Source organism: Artemia sp. Qi Xiang Cuo, chromosome 1 (assembly GCF_049724085.1).
Source record: "Artemia sp. Qi Xiang Cuo chromosome 1, ASM4972408v1, whole genome shotgun sequence".
Lineage (NCBI taxonomy): Eukaryota > Metazoa > Arthropoda > Branchiopoda > Anostraca > Artemiidae > Artemia > Artemia sp. Qi Xiang Cuo.
Window position 1 is genome coordinate 46,074,733 of NC_142794.1, and position 15,731 is coordinate 46,090,463.

Consider the following 15,731-nt stretch of genomic DNA (forward strand, 5'->3'; position numbering starts at 1 on the left):
ATTAAAAACGAGTATGTATTAATTTTAAAAAAATATTTGTTCAAAGTAAAGAGGAAGTTGAAACTTAAAACGAGCAACGGTTTTAAAGGTACTTAATAAATCATAGTTTTTTCCCAAATTATTGATGAGGGGGGAGCAACTACCCCCCTTGCCCCTGCCAAACGACGCCACTGGTTAAAATCAAATTTATGAGGATATGGATGATTTAGGTACTAAAAAAGCAGAATAAGCTGAATGTTTAAGGTGACATAAAATTGATTGTGACAAAAATTTAACAAAGGATTATAACATTTGCTAAGCACATACAAGCTTAATGATCAATCTTTTAGTCATCACTCAATTCTAATCACTCATCACTCTTTTCGTCATCACTCATCACTCAATTCTAATCACTCATCATTTTTTAGTCATCGACAAATCACTCATTTGCAAACCCACTCATCTCGTGTTTTCATCATGGCTGCAGCAGTCAGCTACTTAATCCTCAGTAATGTAGCTCGAACATATTTCAGCCCACTACCGTGTTTTATCAAAAGTTAAAGCAACACGTTTTCAAAATAGACCTAGTGAGAAACAAAATGCCATCTGACACTGAATCAGGAATTGTAATTATTGTTTCGGTTAATCTTAAAAGTTAATTTTTTTTCTTCTTTTTTTCCAGGCCTAGCGGGTTACTAGAGCATCATAGAGAGATGCTTAAGAGCTCATTCAAAAGCTATTTCTCACGAGTACGTGGTTTATATAAATTCCACCGTGTGCAAGTGCCTTATGGCACGAAAAAAGTAACCTTTTATGCCGTTTCTCGAGGGATGGGGCTAGCGGGTTACCAGAACATCTTAGATAGATTTTTGATACCTCATATTTAAAAAATTGCTCATGCTCACATTTTCCTTCTTCCTATAAATTCCATCATCTGAAAGTTTCAAATAGTACTAAAAACGGCACTTTTGGTGCCATGTCGCAAATGGAAAAGCTAGGGCTATTGGGCTACCAGAACTTTTTAGAGTGATGTCTAATGGCTCATTTGAAAACTTTTGCGCATATCTACGTGCTTTTTATCAATTCTACCATTCGTAAGTGAGATATAGCACTGAAAAATACATTTTTGGTGCTACTTCTTAAGTGGAAAATCTTGGAAGCATAAAACGGTATCACTATACTAATTATGGTCCAAATCTTTAACTGGAGGTTTGCAGGAGCACCTCCTGAAAATTCCTCCTCTATTCCCCCTTAATAAGCTACCCAATTAAAGTCCTACAGACACCAGTAAATTAAATTATATTATTAGAGGTGTGGCTCAGTTAGTGCAACAATGGAATTCAATTTAAATTGTTATGCGTTCGATTCCAGCTTAGATTTTTTTTTCAATCAAGGTTCTTACCTTCTTTCGATTACTTTTCAGATCTCCCTCTTATTTTTAAGAGTGTGATGCACTCATTTTTGAAGGCATATCCCGGGAAGGCACATTTTAAGCCTTTTAGTCACATCGACGTGCTTTATATCACTTTACCATCCAAAAGTGCCATTTAGCACTACAAACGGCACTTATGGTGCCATTTCTTAAGTGGAAGAGTTTGGAAGCATAAAACGGTACCATTGCGATAATTATGATGCAAAGCCCTTAGCTGAAGGTTTATAAGAACCCCTCACATATACTGACCCTCTTAGTAAGTTTCATAAATCGCCTACTCATCTTAAAATTGAAAGATTATTGCGAAAACAAATTAACTAAAACTAAAAACTTTCCCACTAAAAATCTACCAAAAATTAAGCTTGATTGATCAACAGTTTTGAATTGAACCTTCAAAGTTCACTGTGTGATGAAGCCCATTTACTAGTTTTAACGGCAGTAATTGAGGGGAAGGGACGTCCTTGCCCCCTTAGTTTTTGCTCTTGCCATGGTTTTGAAAAACACCTTTTTTTGGTCGTTTTATTGGAAAAGGCACTTGTTTCTTTTAAAATAGTTGGGGAAACAACCAAAAGTGCACTTTCTGGAAGTGTCTTATCTCCCCTAGATAGGTGATAATTAGAAATTATATTAAAAATAAGTTTTCAACTGAAACTAAGAAGTGATATTAAAACTTAAAACGAGCATACATTATTCTGTATAAATAAAAAAGATTATGGCAGTGTTGTTTCTGCATTAACTTTTAATCAAAAACGAACAAAGATTAATTCAAGAAAACTAAGTTTTCCCGAGAGAAGTAAGGAGCGAAGTTGAAAGTGAAAACGGACAAAAATGATTACTTCACAGCCTATTTAATACATATCAATAAAACAAGTAGAAATAAGCCAACTAATTATATTTACCTATGTTTTTAGGGTTATAGAAAACTAGCGCTTTCCTACAAACACAAAGTAGAATAGGAATTTTAGTACAGTAAAAGCAAACAAATTAAGGACACTTTTTACAGAATAAAAATATTATCAATCCCTTTTAGAATCCATCCCTTTTAAGATAGAGGAACAATCCATTTTAGGATTTTGCTTTATTTGTTTTTTACGTTTAATTTGGCATCACTTCTACATAATGGCTCACTTCAATGACTGGCTCTCGTTTTGGTTCTGAAAATTAATTTTATAAAGCAAAGTTTTCCCGAGGGAAGTAAAGAGCGAAGTTGAAACTTACGGACAAAAATTATTACTTCACAGCTTATTTAATAGTTATCATTAAAACTAGTACAAATAAACCAACTAATTATGTTTTCCTATGATTTTAGGATTATACAAAACTAGCACTTTACTGAAAACACAGAAGTCAAGTAAAAAAAACAGGTTAATTGATTTAAGAGTCAAAAGTGAGTATGTAGCCTGACAACACTGAACGAATGTATAAAGCTTTTCATAGCCTTTCACCAGTTGTCACCTCAGTAACTTTCAATATACAATTAAAATTATCTTAAAAACCTAAGCGTAAAACTAAATATTTTTTAATAACCGTGAAGTAATTGAACAGCATACAGAAATATTGGATTGATTTATCAAGCAGCATTTTGGTCTCTCCAGCTATAATACCAATAGTGAGTAATATACAGTCCTAAATTGCAAGAAATATGCTTAGTGTTACTTGAAATGAAGGTCAAATAAGACATAATATGAACTCTGGAAATCCGATTATTTCTCTCTATACAAGAGTGTATTTTAAGTCATGACACAAATTCTAAAGCTAGTCTATAGTCCTAATACTATCAAGCTGGCTTTATTTCGAACTTGTGAACAAACTAATCATGACATGTCCTTTTCGGAACCAAAACGAGAGCCAGTCATTGAACTGAGCCATTGTGCAGAAGTGATACCAAATTAAACGTAAAAAAAATAAGCAAAATCCTAAAATGGATCGTTGCTTTATCTTAAAAGGGATTGATAATATTTCTATTCTGTAAAAAGTGTCCTTAATTGGTTTTGTTTTACTGTACCAAACTCCAATATTATTTTGTTTTCTCAGTAAAGCGCTAGTTTTGTACAATCCTAAAAGCACAGGGAAACATAATTAATTGGTTTATTTGTACTAGTTTTATTGATAAATATTAAATAGGCTGTGAGATAATAATTTTTGTCCGTTTTAAGTTTCAACTTCGCTCTTTACTTTCCTCGGGAAAGCTTTGCTTTTTTCAAATTAATCTATCAAATATGGTGGACAGAAAAGAGGGTTCGTGAACATTTCTCAAAAATCTAAAAAAGGGCCACGATTAAGGAAAGATTCGAAAACGCAGCAATAGGAAATACTAATCAGGAAAACCTTGTTCAAGAGTATACTTTTTCCTTTCATAAGTCAGATCTCCTAGTGTATAATTAAAAAAAAAAATCCATTTGAAAATCTTCTTTAAGGAATATATTAGCAAAACCATTTTGCAGGCTAACCTTAAAGACTTTCATCTTCCATAATGTCTGAATGAACCACAAAGTATTGCGAGAATATGTCTAATATGCCTTTTCATCACGCCATTTATGACCTGTTTTTCTTAGAGCCTAAAATTCATTTAGGGCGAGGAGCAGAAATGGAAACTTCTAGTGAGCTCATTCGCTGAAAAAAAAAAAAAAAAAATTGTTCTTTCATTTACGACCGAAAAAAAGAAATAGCACAGAAGCTTTGCAATCATGGATGTTGTAAATGCATTGTATGTTGAAAGATCCATTTTAATAGAAAAATCACTAAACAATTAAAAAAATTTGCTTATTTTTTTAATGCACTTGCACTATCAGAAATATAAACCATATTTATATGGAACTAGCTGAGTATTCCTGCAAAACGTCGAGTTTACAACAAAAGGTTTACTATCCATACTTTACAAAACAATACATTTTTAGGCACCGACAGCAGGGATGTAGTACGGAAATAGCTGAGTATCAAACAGTTCGTGGTAACAAACTGTAAGTAAGAAGTGACCCGGCTCAATAGTAACCGAAACTTTAAAAAACGAAATTGTGATACCGATATGTATATATATATATTATATATATATTATATATATATATATATATATATATATATATATATATATATATATATATATATATATATATATATATATATATATATATAAAAAGAATCGGTTGATAAAGCTGATTTCAAATATATTAAGTTTAGTCCTACCCATTAACGGCTACGAGCCTGAGAAAATTTGCCCGATCTTCGAAAAAGGGGGAATCACCCCCATAAAAGTTATAGAATCTTAATAAAAATCACACCATCAGATCCAGCGTATCAGAAAACCCTATTGTAGAGGTTTCAAGCTGCAATCTGAAAAAATGTGGAATTTTGTATTTTTTACCAGAAAAAAGGTCACGGATGCGTGTTTATTTGTTGTTTTTTTTTCTCCCAGGGTGATCGTATCGACCCAGAGGTCCTAAAATATCGTAAGAGGGCTGATTTGAACGGAAATTAAAAATTCTACTGCCCTTTTTAAGTGACCAAAAAGATAGCAGGGCAATTAGGCCCCCTCCCCCGCACCTTTCCCCCCCCAAAAATCGTCCAATCAAAATTTTAGGATACAACTTTGTTCAAAGGCCCAATAAATACACCATTGGATACAATATGACCCCCCCTCCCCACAGCCGTAGAGGAAAAGTTATAAAATTTGCCCATTTGCTCTGGGGTTTTATAACTTCATAAAGCCCCTGGACGGTTTAATGAAGTTATAAAATTTACCCATTGTTTACGCATAGTATTTTTATTGGCAAGCATGAATACATTTTAGTGTGGGGGGACGAATTTTTTGCTGAGGGTTTTTCCACGGGGGAACTTCCCTCCATAAGGAGGGAAGTTTCCAGGGGATGAACTTGTCAGGGGAAATAATACACTGGGGGAATTTACAAAAATTCCTATACAAAATTCTTTTTACGTGTCTTGCTTTCTCTTTTTGTCTTAACCTTACGCGTGAGTTGTTAAGGGTAATTATTCTGTGTAAATTTTCACCGGGATTGAAGTGTCTAGAGGATATTTCCGTGGGAACGGTATTTCTCCGCGGAGATGGGGGCCAGATTTCCTGGGGTTATTAAAAAAAACGATCAGTAATTATATAAAAAACAAGTTTTTTCAACTGAAAGTAAGGAGCAACATTAAAATAAACAGAAATTATTACGTATATGAAGGGGGTTGCCTTCTCCTCAACACCTAGCTCTTTGCGCTGAATTTTGAAATTTATCCCAATTCTTGAAAAAAGACTCCTGAAACACAAGGGTTATTTAATTTGAACCATAAAACGCTTTTTTAAAGTAATCAAAAACCTAGGTGTAAAGAGCAAGGTGTTGCGGAGAAGGCAACCCCCTTCATATAGGTAAAAAATTTCTGTTCGTTCTAATTTTTAATGTTGCTCCTTACTTTCAGTTGAGAAAACTTGTTTTTTTTTTAATTTAATTCCAACATTGGAACCTTGATGTGTTTCGGTTTAATCTTTTAAATAAGTTTAATGTCGTGCAGAGCAGAAAAGAAAACATTCGCTCTTCTATATTAAAAATGAACTGCCCACTAAGAAATAATTTCTAAGATTTTTATCGCGCATCGATTTCCTTGGCGTTCTAGAAGTAACTATTTTTCAAAGGAATATTTTCAAGGTTTTCAAATTATAAGCAAACTTTCGTATCTCTACCATATTTCACTAAACACCCCCCCCTTCTAAACACCAAAAAGCTTTAGACATACAGGTGTAGAATAGCAAAAAAAAAAAAAAAAAAAAAAAAAAAAAAAAAAAAATGTAACCTGACAACTAAAATATATCACAGAAAAAAAAATATGCAGATATGTTTGTAGTACTATAATTTCTCTACAGGCAATACATTACAAATAGTTTTATCCTCTCTATTGAATAGTTAAAAGAAGTAAGTACAATAATAAGTAATCCTTCTTTTAAAATACAACTTTTAGAACCACATGACTATGCTTCTAGAACCACATGACTAAGCTTCTCCAGCCTCTAAGTGGCAAAGGGTTGGGATCAGGGACGTAATTCGCAATGGATAAAAGAGGGCAACTGCTCCTCCCAGACCTCAGTTTCTTCCCCAGACCCCAGTTTGCCCCCCCCACCCCCAGCTGAAATTTAGTTTCTCCAAAAATCTTGTCAAGACTAGGATAAGCCTGAATAATTTAAGCATCCACAGAAACGAGTCAGTTTTCTTTAGTAGATTTTTATCTTTTTTATTACTACATGGCTCATTTTTCAGTTTTTTAACTTAAAAATTATCATTTTCGATTGATTTGGAAAAATTGCCTCTAGCTTTGTCCACCCCCATGGATTTGACGAAATTACATCACTGGCTGGGGTATGGATTTAGTGATCTACTACGAATGTAGTTGCAAACCAGTTAATAGAGCGTGAGTCTTAAAATAAGAATGTCAAGCGCTCAATTTCTGCTTGGATATTTATTTTTCAATCAAGGATTTTTCCCCTCTATATGGTTATTTTTTCATATAATTCACTGTTTTTTGTAAAATTGATGCACTTATTTTTTAAACTTGTCAAGTATTTTAATTCAAAAGGGAATAGAGGTCATCCTGTTTTTGTGTGTCTTACTCTGTGTGTTTGTGTTTTTTTCTTTGTGTCTGTGTGTATAACTCTGTGTGTATTTTTGTCTCTATGTGTTCGTGTGTCTGACTCTTTGTGTGTGTGTTTTTGTCTCTATGTGTTCGTGTGTCTGACTCTTTGTGTGTGTGTTTTTGTCTCTGTGTTTGTCTTTGTGTTTTCGAGTGCCTAGCTGTGTGTTTCATATATATATATATATATATATATATATATATATATATATATATATATATATATATATATATATATATATATATATATATATATATATATATATATATATATATATATATATATGTGTGTGTGTGTGTGTGTGTGTGTGTTTATTTCTCTATCTGTGCCTGTGTGGCTAACTCTGTGTACTTGTGTTTGTTTTTGTCTCTGTGTCTTTCTTTGTGCGTTTCTGAGTCTGACTCTGTGTTTATGTGTGTGTGTGTTTTTGTCTCTCTCTCTCTGTGCCTGTGTGCGTTTTTGTCTCTGTCTGTATTTGTCGATAAAATAAAAGTTCAAAATAGGGATAAAATCCTTTTTAATACACAGTGTATAGAAATTCACAAAAATACCAGATATTTCGGTCACATATACAGTGACCTTCATCAGTAGTAAAACTAATTATCTACGTCTGTATTTGTGTGTTCGTGCGTTTGACTCTGTGTGTTTTTGTCTCTGTCTCTGTGCATGTGTGTCTGACTCGGTGTGGCTGTGTGTTGTTTTGTCTCTGTGTCTGTCTTTGTATGTTCATCTGTCTGACTCTGTGTGTTTGTGAGTGTGTGTGTTTTTGTCTCTCTCTCTCTGTACCTGTGTCTCTGACTCTGTGTGTTTGTGTGTGTTTTTGTCTCTGTGCGCTTTTGTGTTTTTTTCTCTGTGTCTCTTTGTGTGTTCGTGTGTCTGACACTGTGTGTTTGTGTGTGTTTTTGTCTTTCACTCTGTGCCTGTGTTTCTAACTCTGTGTGTTTGTATGTGTTCTTGTCTCTGTGTCTGTCTTTGTTTGTACGGAAACGCTTAAGTGATGATGACGGGTTCCAAAGGGTACCACGAGCCAAACGCAGTGCCACATTGACATGAAGTGCTTTGGACTATCAGGTTCTAACAATGAAATGGAAATCACCGCTGTTAAAATCAAAATAAGGGTCAATTTTTGTTTATAGGACTGTTTTTGTAAGAAATGGCTGAAAATGCTTTAGGAATGATAGTTTGTGCCACAAGGTACCACGGGCCAGCCATAAAGTGTCACGACGGCGTGAACTGCCATGGGGCCATCACGTTCTAACAATGAAATGGAAAGTCCTGCTTTCCAAATAAAAAACAGTGGTCAATATTAAAAATACAATTTCCTAGATGTATGATATTAATTTCAATGCCCTAAGAATAGAATGTTTTAATAATGTTTGTAAATTTGTTTACTAATAAAACTTATATGTACGATAAAAATCTTGGACTTCAGCTTTCGGGTTTCTTCTTCCACGATGAATCTTCAATATGTTTGACTGTTGCAATTAAGGCATCTTATAGCCTATGTACATCGGTAGTCACTAGGCATACCCATTCATGGTTATCTCTAATTTAACTGTAAAATTCTCTAGAGCAAAGAGGAAAAGACAGCCTTTTGACCGTATAAGAAGGTGCACCATATTCTATCCATAAAAGTACTCTTGGTTTCATTTCACCGCTATTAGTGTATTCAACTTCCAATAGAGTAAAAGCATCCATTGCTAAAAAATATGCCAAGAACAAGATCAATATCCATAATGTTGCTTTGATAATATCCCCTAAACTATTACATAGCATATCACATTTGCGTAATAGATCATTAATCATTAACATTGTTGGATGCTAGCACACACTCGGGAACAAACCATTGCGTAGACTTTATTTCCAAGAACATAATATTAGGAATGATTTGTTGGTTAAGTTTCTAAGGCTTTGTTGGGAAAATCTCTGGTCTTACGTTCGATTCCTACTTGAAGACAGATTATAAAGGTTCCCTGAATCAAAACACATGTTTCGTAAGCGGCTTGGGGAATGCCCTGATGAAGTATCTCGAGGGAGAAAAAACACATTGAAGAAAAAAAATATCTCGAAGAATAAATCTTGAAGAAATAGAAATTCTCGAAAAAAAGAAATCTCGAAGAATAAAAACGTATTGAAGAAAAAACCTAACACCCACATGTGCGCAATACGTCATCCACAGCTACAACCGGGGGTTCCCCACTAGACTGGCACCTGAAGAAACGTGTCTTGAAGAAAAACGTCGTGAACAAAATGTATTAAAAGCGTCTTGAAGAATAATGTCTTAAAAAGAGTCTTGAAATGTCTTTTAAAACGTCTTGAAGAAAAACGTCTTTAAAAAAATGTTTTAAAAAATGTCTTGTTGAAAAATGTTTTAAAAAACGTCTTTAAAAATGTCTTAAAGAACGTCGTGAAACTTCTTCAAAAATGTCTTGAAGAGTGTATTGAAGAAAAACGACTTGACTAGTTTTTGCTCTTGCCAAGGTTTTGAAAAACACCTTTTTTTGGTCATTTCATTGGAAAAGGCATTTGTTTCATTTAAAATAGTTGGGGAAACAACCAAAAGTGCACTTTGTGGGAATGTGCTATCAAGTCAAATTTATAAAAAGCGATTAGGTATAAATATAAGCTTTTAAATGAGCGTTAAACAACTCTATTTTGCTACAGTATCCTTCTAGTTTCTGCTATTCAGTAGGTGATTTATAAAGCCCTGTCTTCATTATGGCTTTTTCAGGCGAAGTCGGCCGAGTATAAACAGCTTTTTGCTCATCGAAAAACAAATGTTCCTGATAAACATGTATTGTTTTTTGAGGTATGGATAATGAACTTTATATTATAGACTGAAAGTTTTTCTTAGCTGTTTGCAGTATTTTCTGGAGGTGTCTTATAAATAAAAAAGATTATGTCAGCGTTGTTTCTACATAAACTTTTAATCAAAAACGAACAAAGATTAATTCAAGAAAACTAAGTTTTCCCGAGAGAAGTAAGGAGCGAAGTTGAAAGTGAAAACGGACAAAAATGATTACTTCACAGCCTATTTAATACATATCAATAAAACAAGTACAAATAAACCAACTAGTTGTGTTTACCTATGCTTTTAAGATTATACAAAACTAGCGCTTTACTGAAAACACAAAATAATATAGGAGTTTTGGTACAGTAAAAGCAAACAAATTAAGGACACTTTTTACAGAATAAAAATATTATCAATCCCTTTTAGGATCCATCCCTTTTAAGATAAAGCAACAATCCATTTTAGGATTTTGCTTTATTATTTTTTTTAGGTTTAATTTAGTATCACTTCTACACAATGGCTCAGTTCAATGACTGGCTCTCGTTTTGGTTCTGAAAATTAATTTTATAAAGCAAAGTTTTCCCGAGGGAAGTAAAGAGCGAAGTTGAAACTTACAGACAAAAATTATTACTTCACAGCTTATTTAATAGTTATCATTAACACTAGTACAAATAAACGAACTAATTATGTTTTCCTACGAATTTAGGATTATACAAAACTAGCACTTTACTGAAAACACAGAAGTCAAGTAGAAAAAACAGGTTAATTGATTTAAGAGTCAAAAGTGAGTATGTAGCCTGACAACACTGAACGAATGTATAAAGCTTTTCATAGCCTTTCACCAGTTGTGACCTCAGTAACTTTCAATATACAATTAAAATTATCTTAAAAACCTAAGTATAAAACTAAATATTTTTAATAACCGTGAAGTAATTGAACAGCATACAGAAATATTGGATTGATTTATCAAGCAGCATTTTGGTCTCGCCAGCTATAATACCAATAGCGGGTAACATACAGTCTTAAATTGTAAGAAATATGCTTTAGTATCACTTGAAAAGAAGATCAAATAAGATATAATATGAACTCTGGAAATCCGATTATTTCTCTCTATGCAACAGTGAATTTCAAGCTATGATATAAATTCTAAAGCTTGTATGTAGTACTAATACTATCAAGCTGGCTTTACATCTAACTTGTGAACAAATTAATCATGACATATCCTTTTCAGAGCTAAACGAGAGCCAGTCATTGAACTGAGCCATTGTGCCGAAGTGATACTAAATTAAACGTAAAAAAAAATAAGCAAAATCCTAAAATGGATTGTCGCTTTATCTTAAAAGGGATTGATAATATTTCTATTCTGTAAAAAGTGTCCTTAATTGGTTTTCTTTTACTGTACCAAAACCCCAATATTATTTTGTGTTTTCAGTAAAGCGCTAGTTTTGTACAATCCTAAAAGCACAGGGAAACATAATTAATTGGTTTATTTGTACTAGTTTTATTGATAAATATTAAATAGGCTGTGAAATAATAATTTCTGTCCGTTTTAAGTTTGAACTTCGTTCTTTACTTTCCTCGGGAAAGCTTTGCTTTTTTCAAATTAATCTATCAAATATGGTGGACAGAAAAGAGGGTTCGTGAACATTTCTCAAAAATCTAAAAAAGGGCCACGATTAAGGAAAGATTCGAAAACGCAGCAATAGGAAATACTAATCAGGAAAACCTTGTTCAAGAGTATACTTTTTCCTTTCATAAGTCAGATCTCCTAGTGTATAATTAAAAAAAAAATCCATTTGAAAATCTTCTTTAAGGAATATAAGTAGAGAGGGGTCATGAGGTACAAACAGGACCACGTGGTTTATGGTTTTCTCAGTGAGAATGAAAAAACAGGAATTTTCTCACTTGGAAAACCATGAATTTTGTCACATTTATGTCTGTTTTTATGGTTTTTGTCAGTGAGAATTTGAAAAACAGGAACTTTCTCACATTTTTGTATGTTTTTATGGTTTTTGTCAGTGAGAATTTGAAAAAACTGGATGTTTTATGGTTTTTGTCAGTGAGAATTTGAAAAACAGGAACTTTGTCACTTGGAAAACCATAAACCACGTGGTCATGTCACGAGTAGCACCTGTGAACTTGATTTACATAATCGCTAGGGGACATTATTGATTCACGAAGGGGAGAATTAAGAAACATTAAGGCTTCTTTAATCTTAGGTCTGAGGGATAAACGTTCTTTAGATCAGAGAGAAAAATTAATATTCTATTTTCAAATAGGGCTTCATTGATCTTTAGTGTCAGGAATTATAATTTACATCACTTGTTATCTTGGAATTATGAGTGAGTCTAAAGAGATAGAAATTCTATTTTTAAATACGGCTTCACGGAGCTTTAAGTCGGAGAGATAAATTGATATTCTAACGAAACCCTAATAGTTTAGCTAGGAACATTTATGAGGTGAAGAGACTAGCGCGCGAGAAGGTTTCCTATTAATTTGAAATGCGTTAGCACAGAGATGCCAATAACAAAGGAACACGCTGAAATTACGTTTAGGGATTATTTGGGCGAAACCGTTTTATCCATTTTATGGGATTATTTCGGCGAAACAGTTAGAGACATTTTGAAAGAAGATTTTAGGAAAGGTTTTAGAAGAGAATTTGAGGGTGAAACTCTGTGGTCGTTATAATACACAAGTTCCATTTGAACAGTGTTGTGAGGTCCTCTACCCCAACCCCAAAGGGTTCCAATCCTCCTACCCCAACCCCGAAGGAAGCCCCCGGTCCTCAAAGGTCCACCGGGCTCCCAAAGGCCCTCCACCGGTCCCCGAATGTCCCCCAGGCCCCCAACTGCCCCCCCGGACACTCAAAGGTCCCCCAAGCTCCCAAAGGCCCTCCATGTGCCCCAAAGGTCCTCCTCCGGTCCCCAAAGGCCAATCGAGCTCCCAAAGGACCAACGGGGTCCCAAAGGCCCTCCACCGGTCCCCAACTGCCCCGCCGGACCCCCAAAGGCCCTCCCGGTGCCCCAAAGGCCCTCCATGTGCCCCAAACGTCCTCCTCCGGTCCCCAAAGGCCCAACGAGCCCCCAAAGGACCAACAGGATCCCAAAGGCCCTCCACCGGTCCCCAACTGCCTCTCCGGACCCCCAAAGGCCCTCCACCAGTCCCAAAATGTCACCCAGACCCCCAACGGCCATCCCCAGGCCCCAACTGTCCCCCAGGCTCCCAACTGGCCCCCCGGACCCCCAAAGGCCATCCCTGTGCTCCAAAGGCCCTCCCTGTGCCCCCAAAGGCCCTCCTCCGGTCCCCAAAGGCCCATCGAGCTCCCAAAGGACCAACGGGGTCCCAAAGGCCCTCCACCGGTCCCCAACTGCCCCTCCGGACCCCCAAAGGCCCTCCCTGTGCTCCAAAGGCCCTCCCTGTGCCCCCAACGGCCCTCCTCCGGTCCCCAAAGGCCCATCGAGCTCCCAAAAGGACCAACGGGGTCCCAAAGGCCCTCCACCGGCCCCCAACTGCCCCTCCGGACCCCCCAAGGCCCACCCAGTGTCCCCAAAAGCCCCCCCCCCCTGTGCCCCAAAGGTCCTCCTCCGGTCCCCAAAGGCCCATCGAGCTCCCAAAGGACCAACGGGGTCCCAAAGGCCCTCCACCGGTCCCCAACTGCCTCTCCCGACCTCCAAAGGCCCTCCACCGGCCCCCAAATGTCCCCCAGGCACCCAAAGGTCCCCCCCGGCGCCCCAAAGGCCCACCCTGACCCCCAAATGCCATCCCCGGACCCCCAAAGCCCATCCCCCGGTCCCCAAAGGTCCCCCCCCCCGAGCTCCCAAAGGACCACCGACCCTCAAGGGACCCACAGACCCTCAAAGGCTCTCCCCGTGCACCCGTCTTTCGTTGATGTGTGTTGTCTGAAACCTATGATTTGGGATGTGTAGTTTGCTGCTTCAGGCTTTTCTGAGCTAAGGTTTCTTAGTCTTTCGTTGGTGTGTGTTGTCTGAAACCAATAGTTTGGGATGTGTAATTTGCTATTTCCGACTTTTCATAACCGGATTTCTTAGTCTTTCGTAGGTGTGTGGTGTCTGAAACCTATGATTTGAGATGTGTGGGTTGCTATTTCAGTCTTTTCTGAGCTGGATTTCTTAGTCTTTCATAGGTGTGTAGTGTCTGAAACCTATGATTTGGGGTGGGTGGATTGCTACTTTTGACTTTTCTGAGGTGGATTTCTTAGCCTTTCCTTGGTGTGTGTTGTCTGAAACATCTTATTTGGGATCTATAATTTGCTATTTCAGTCTTTACATTACCAGATTTCCGAGTCTTTCATAGGTGTGTAGTGTCTGAAACCACTGATGTGGGATGCGTGTCTTGCTATTTTTGACTTTTCTGAGTTTGAGGTCTTAGCCTTTCATAGGTATGTTTTGACTGAAACATATGAATTGGGATGTTTAATTTTCTATTTTTGAATTTTCTTAGCTAGATTTCATAGCCTATCATATGTGTGTCCTTTCAGAAAATTATGAATTGGGAGGTGTAGTTTGCTTTTTGGACTTTTCAGAGCTAGGATTCTTAGTCACTCATAGGTGTTTGTTGTCTGAAACTTCGAGTTTGGGGTGAGTAGTTGGCTATTTCAGTCTTTTCTGAGCTAAGGTTTCTTAGTATTTCGTAGGTGAATGCTGTCTGAAACTTATGATTTGGGATATGTAAATTACTATTTCGGGCTTTTCTGAGTTGGATTTCTTAGTCTTTCATAGGTGTGTAGTGTCTGAAACCTATGATTTGGGATGTGTAGTTTGCTATTTTCGACTTTTCTGAGCTAGGTTTCTTAGCCTTTCATAGGTATGTGTTGTCAGAACATTATGATTTGGGATGTGTAGTTTGCTATTTCAGGCTTTTCTGAGCTAAAGTTTTCTAGTATTTCGTAGGTGAATGATGTCTGAAACCAATAGTTTGGGATGTGTAATTTGCTATTTCCGACTTTTCATAACCGGATTTCTTAGTCTTTCGTAGGTGTGTGGTGTCTGAAACCTATGATTTGGGATGTGTGGGTTGCTATTTCAGGCTTTTCTGAGTTGGATTCTAAATCTTCTTAAATTTAATTCCGACCTTTTCTCAAAGAGATGAAAAAAATTAAAGTTCTGTTCCAAATATTTTCCCGGAAGAAGAAAAGTTCAACTTCAATTCTGAATTTTCTCAATGAAAATGAAAAAGTTATTGATCAAATCTTTTTTCCCAAAAATAATAAAAAAATTTCCACTTCAGTTCAGATTTTTTTCTCAAAGAGATGAAAAAATTTAAAATATTGTTCCAAATTTTTCATAGAAGATAGGAAAAGTTATACTTTGATCGTGAATATTCGAGTTCTAATCTGAATTTTACCAAAGAACACAATTCAATTCTAATTTCCCCAATAAAAAATTTAAAGTTCAATTCTAAATTTTTCGGTGGAAGATAGAAAAAGTAATACCATACTTGTGAATATTTACATGGAAGATAAAAAGTTCTAGTTCAATTTAAAATTTTCTCAATGAAGTGAAGAATAATTCAAGTTCTCTTCTGAATTTTACCAAAGAACACAATTCATTTCTAATTTAACCAGAGAAAATAAAAATCTTCCACTTCAGTACTTTATTTCACAAAGACATAAATAAATTTAAAGTTCAATTCTAAATTTTTCGGTGGAAGATAGAAAAAGTAATACCATACTTGTGAATATTTTCATGGAAGATAAAAAGTTCTAGTTCAATTTAAAATTTTCTCAGCGAAGTGAAGGAAAGTTCAAGTTCTCTTCTGAATTTTCTCAATGAAAAAGAAATTAGTCATTGATCATTTCTATTTTTCCAAATAATATAAAAATTTTTCACTTTAGTTCAGATCTGACTCGAAGAGATGAAAAATTTAAAATACTGTTCCAAATTTTTCAC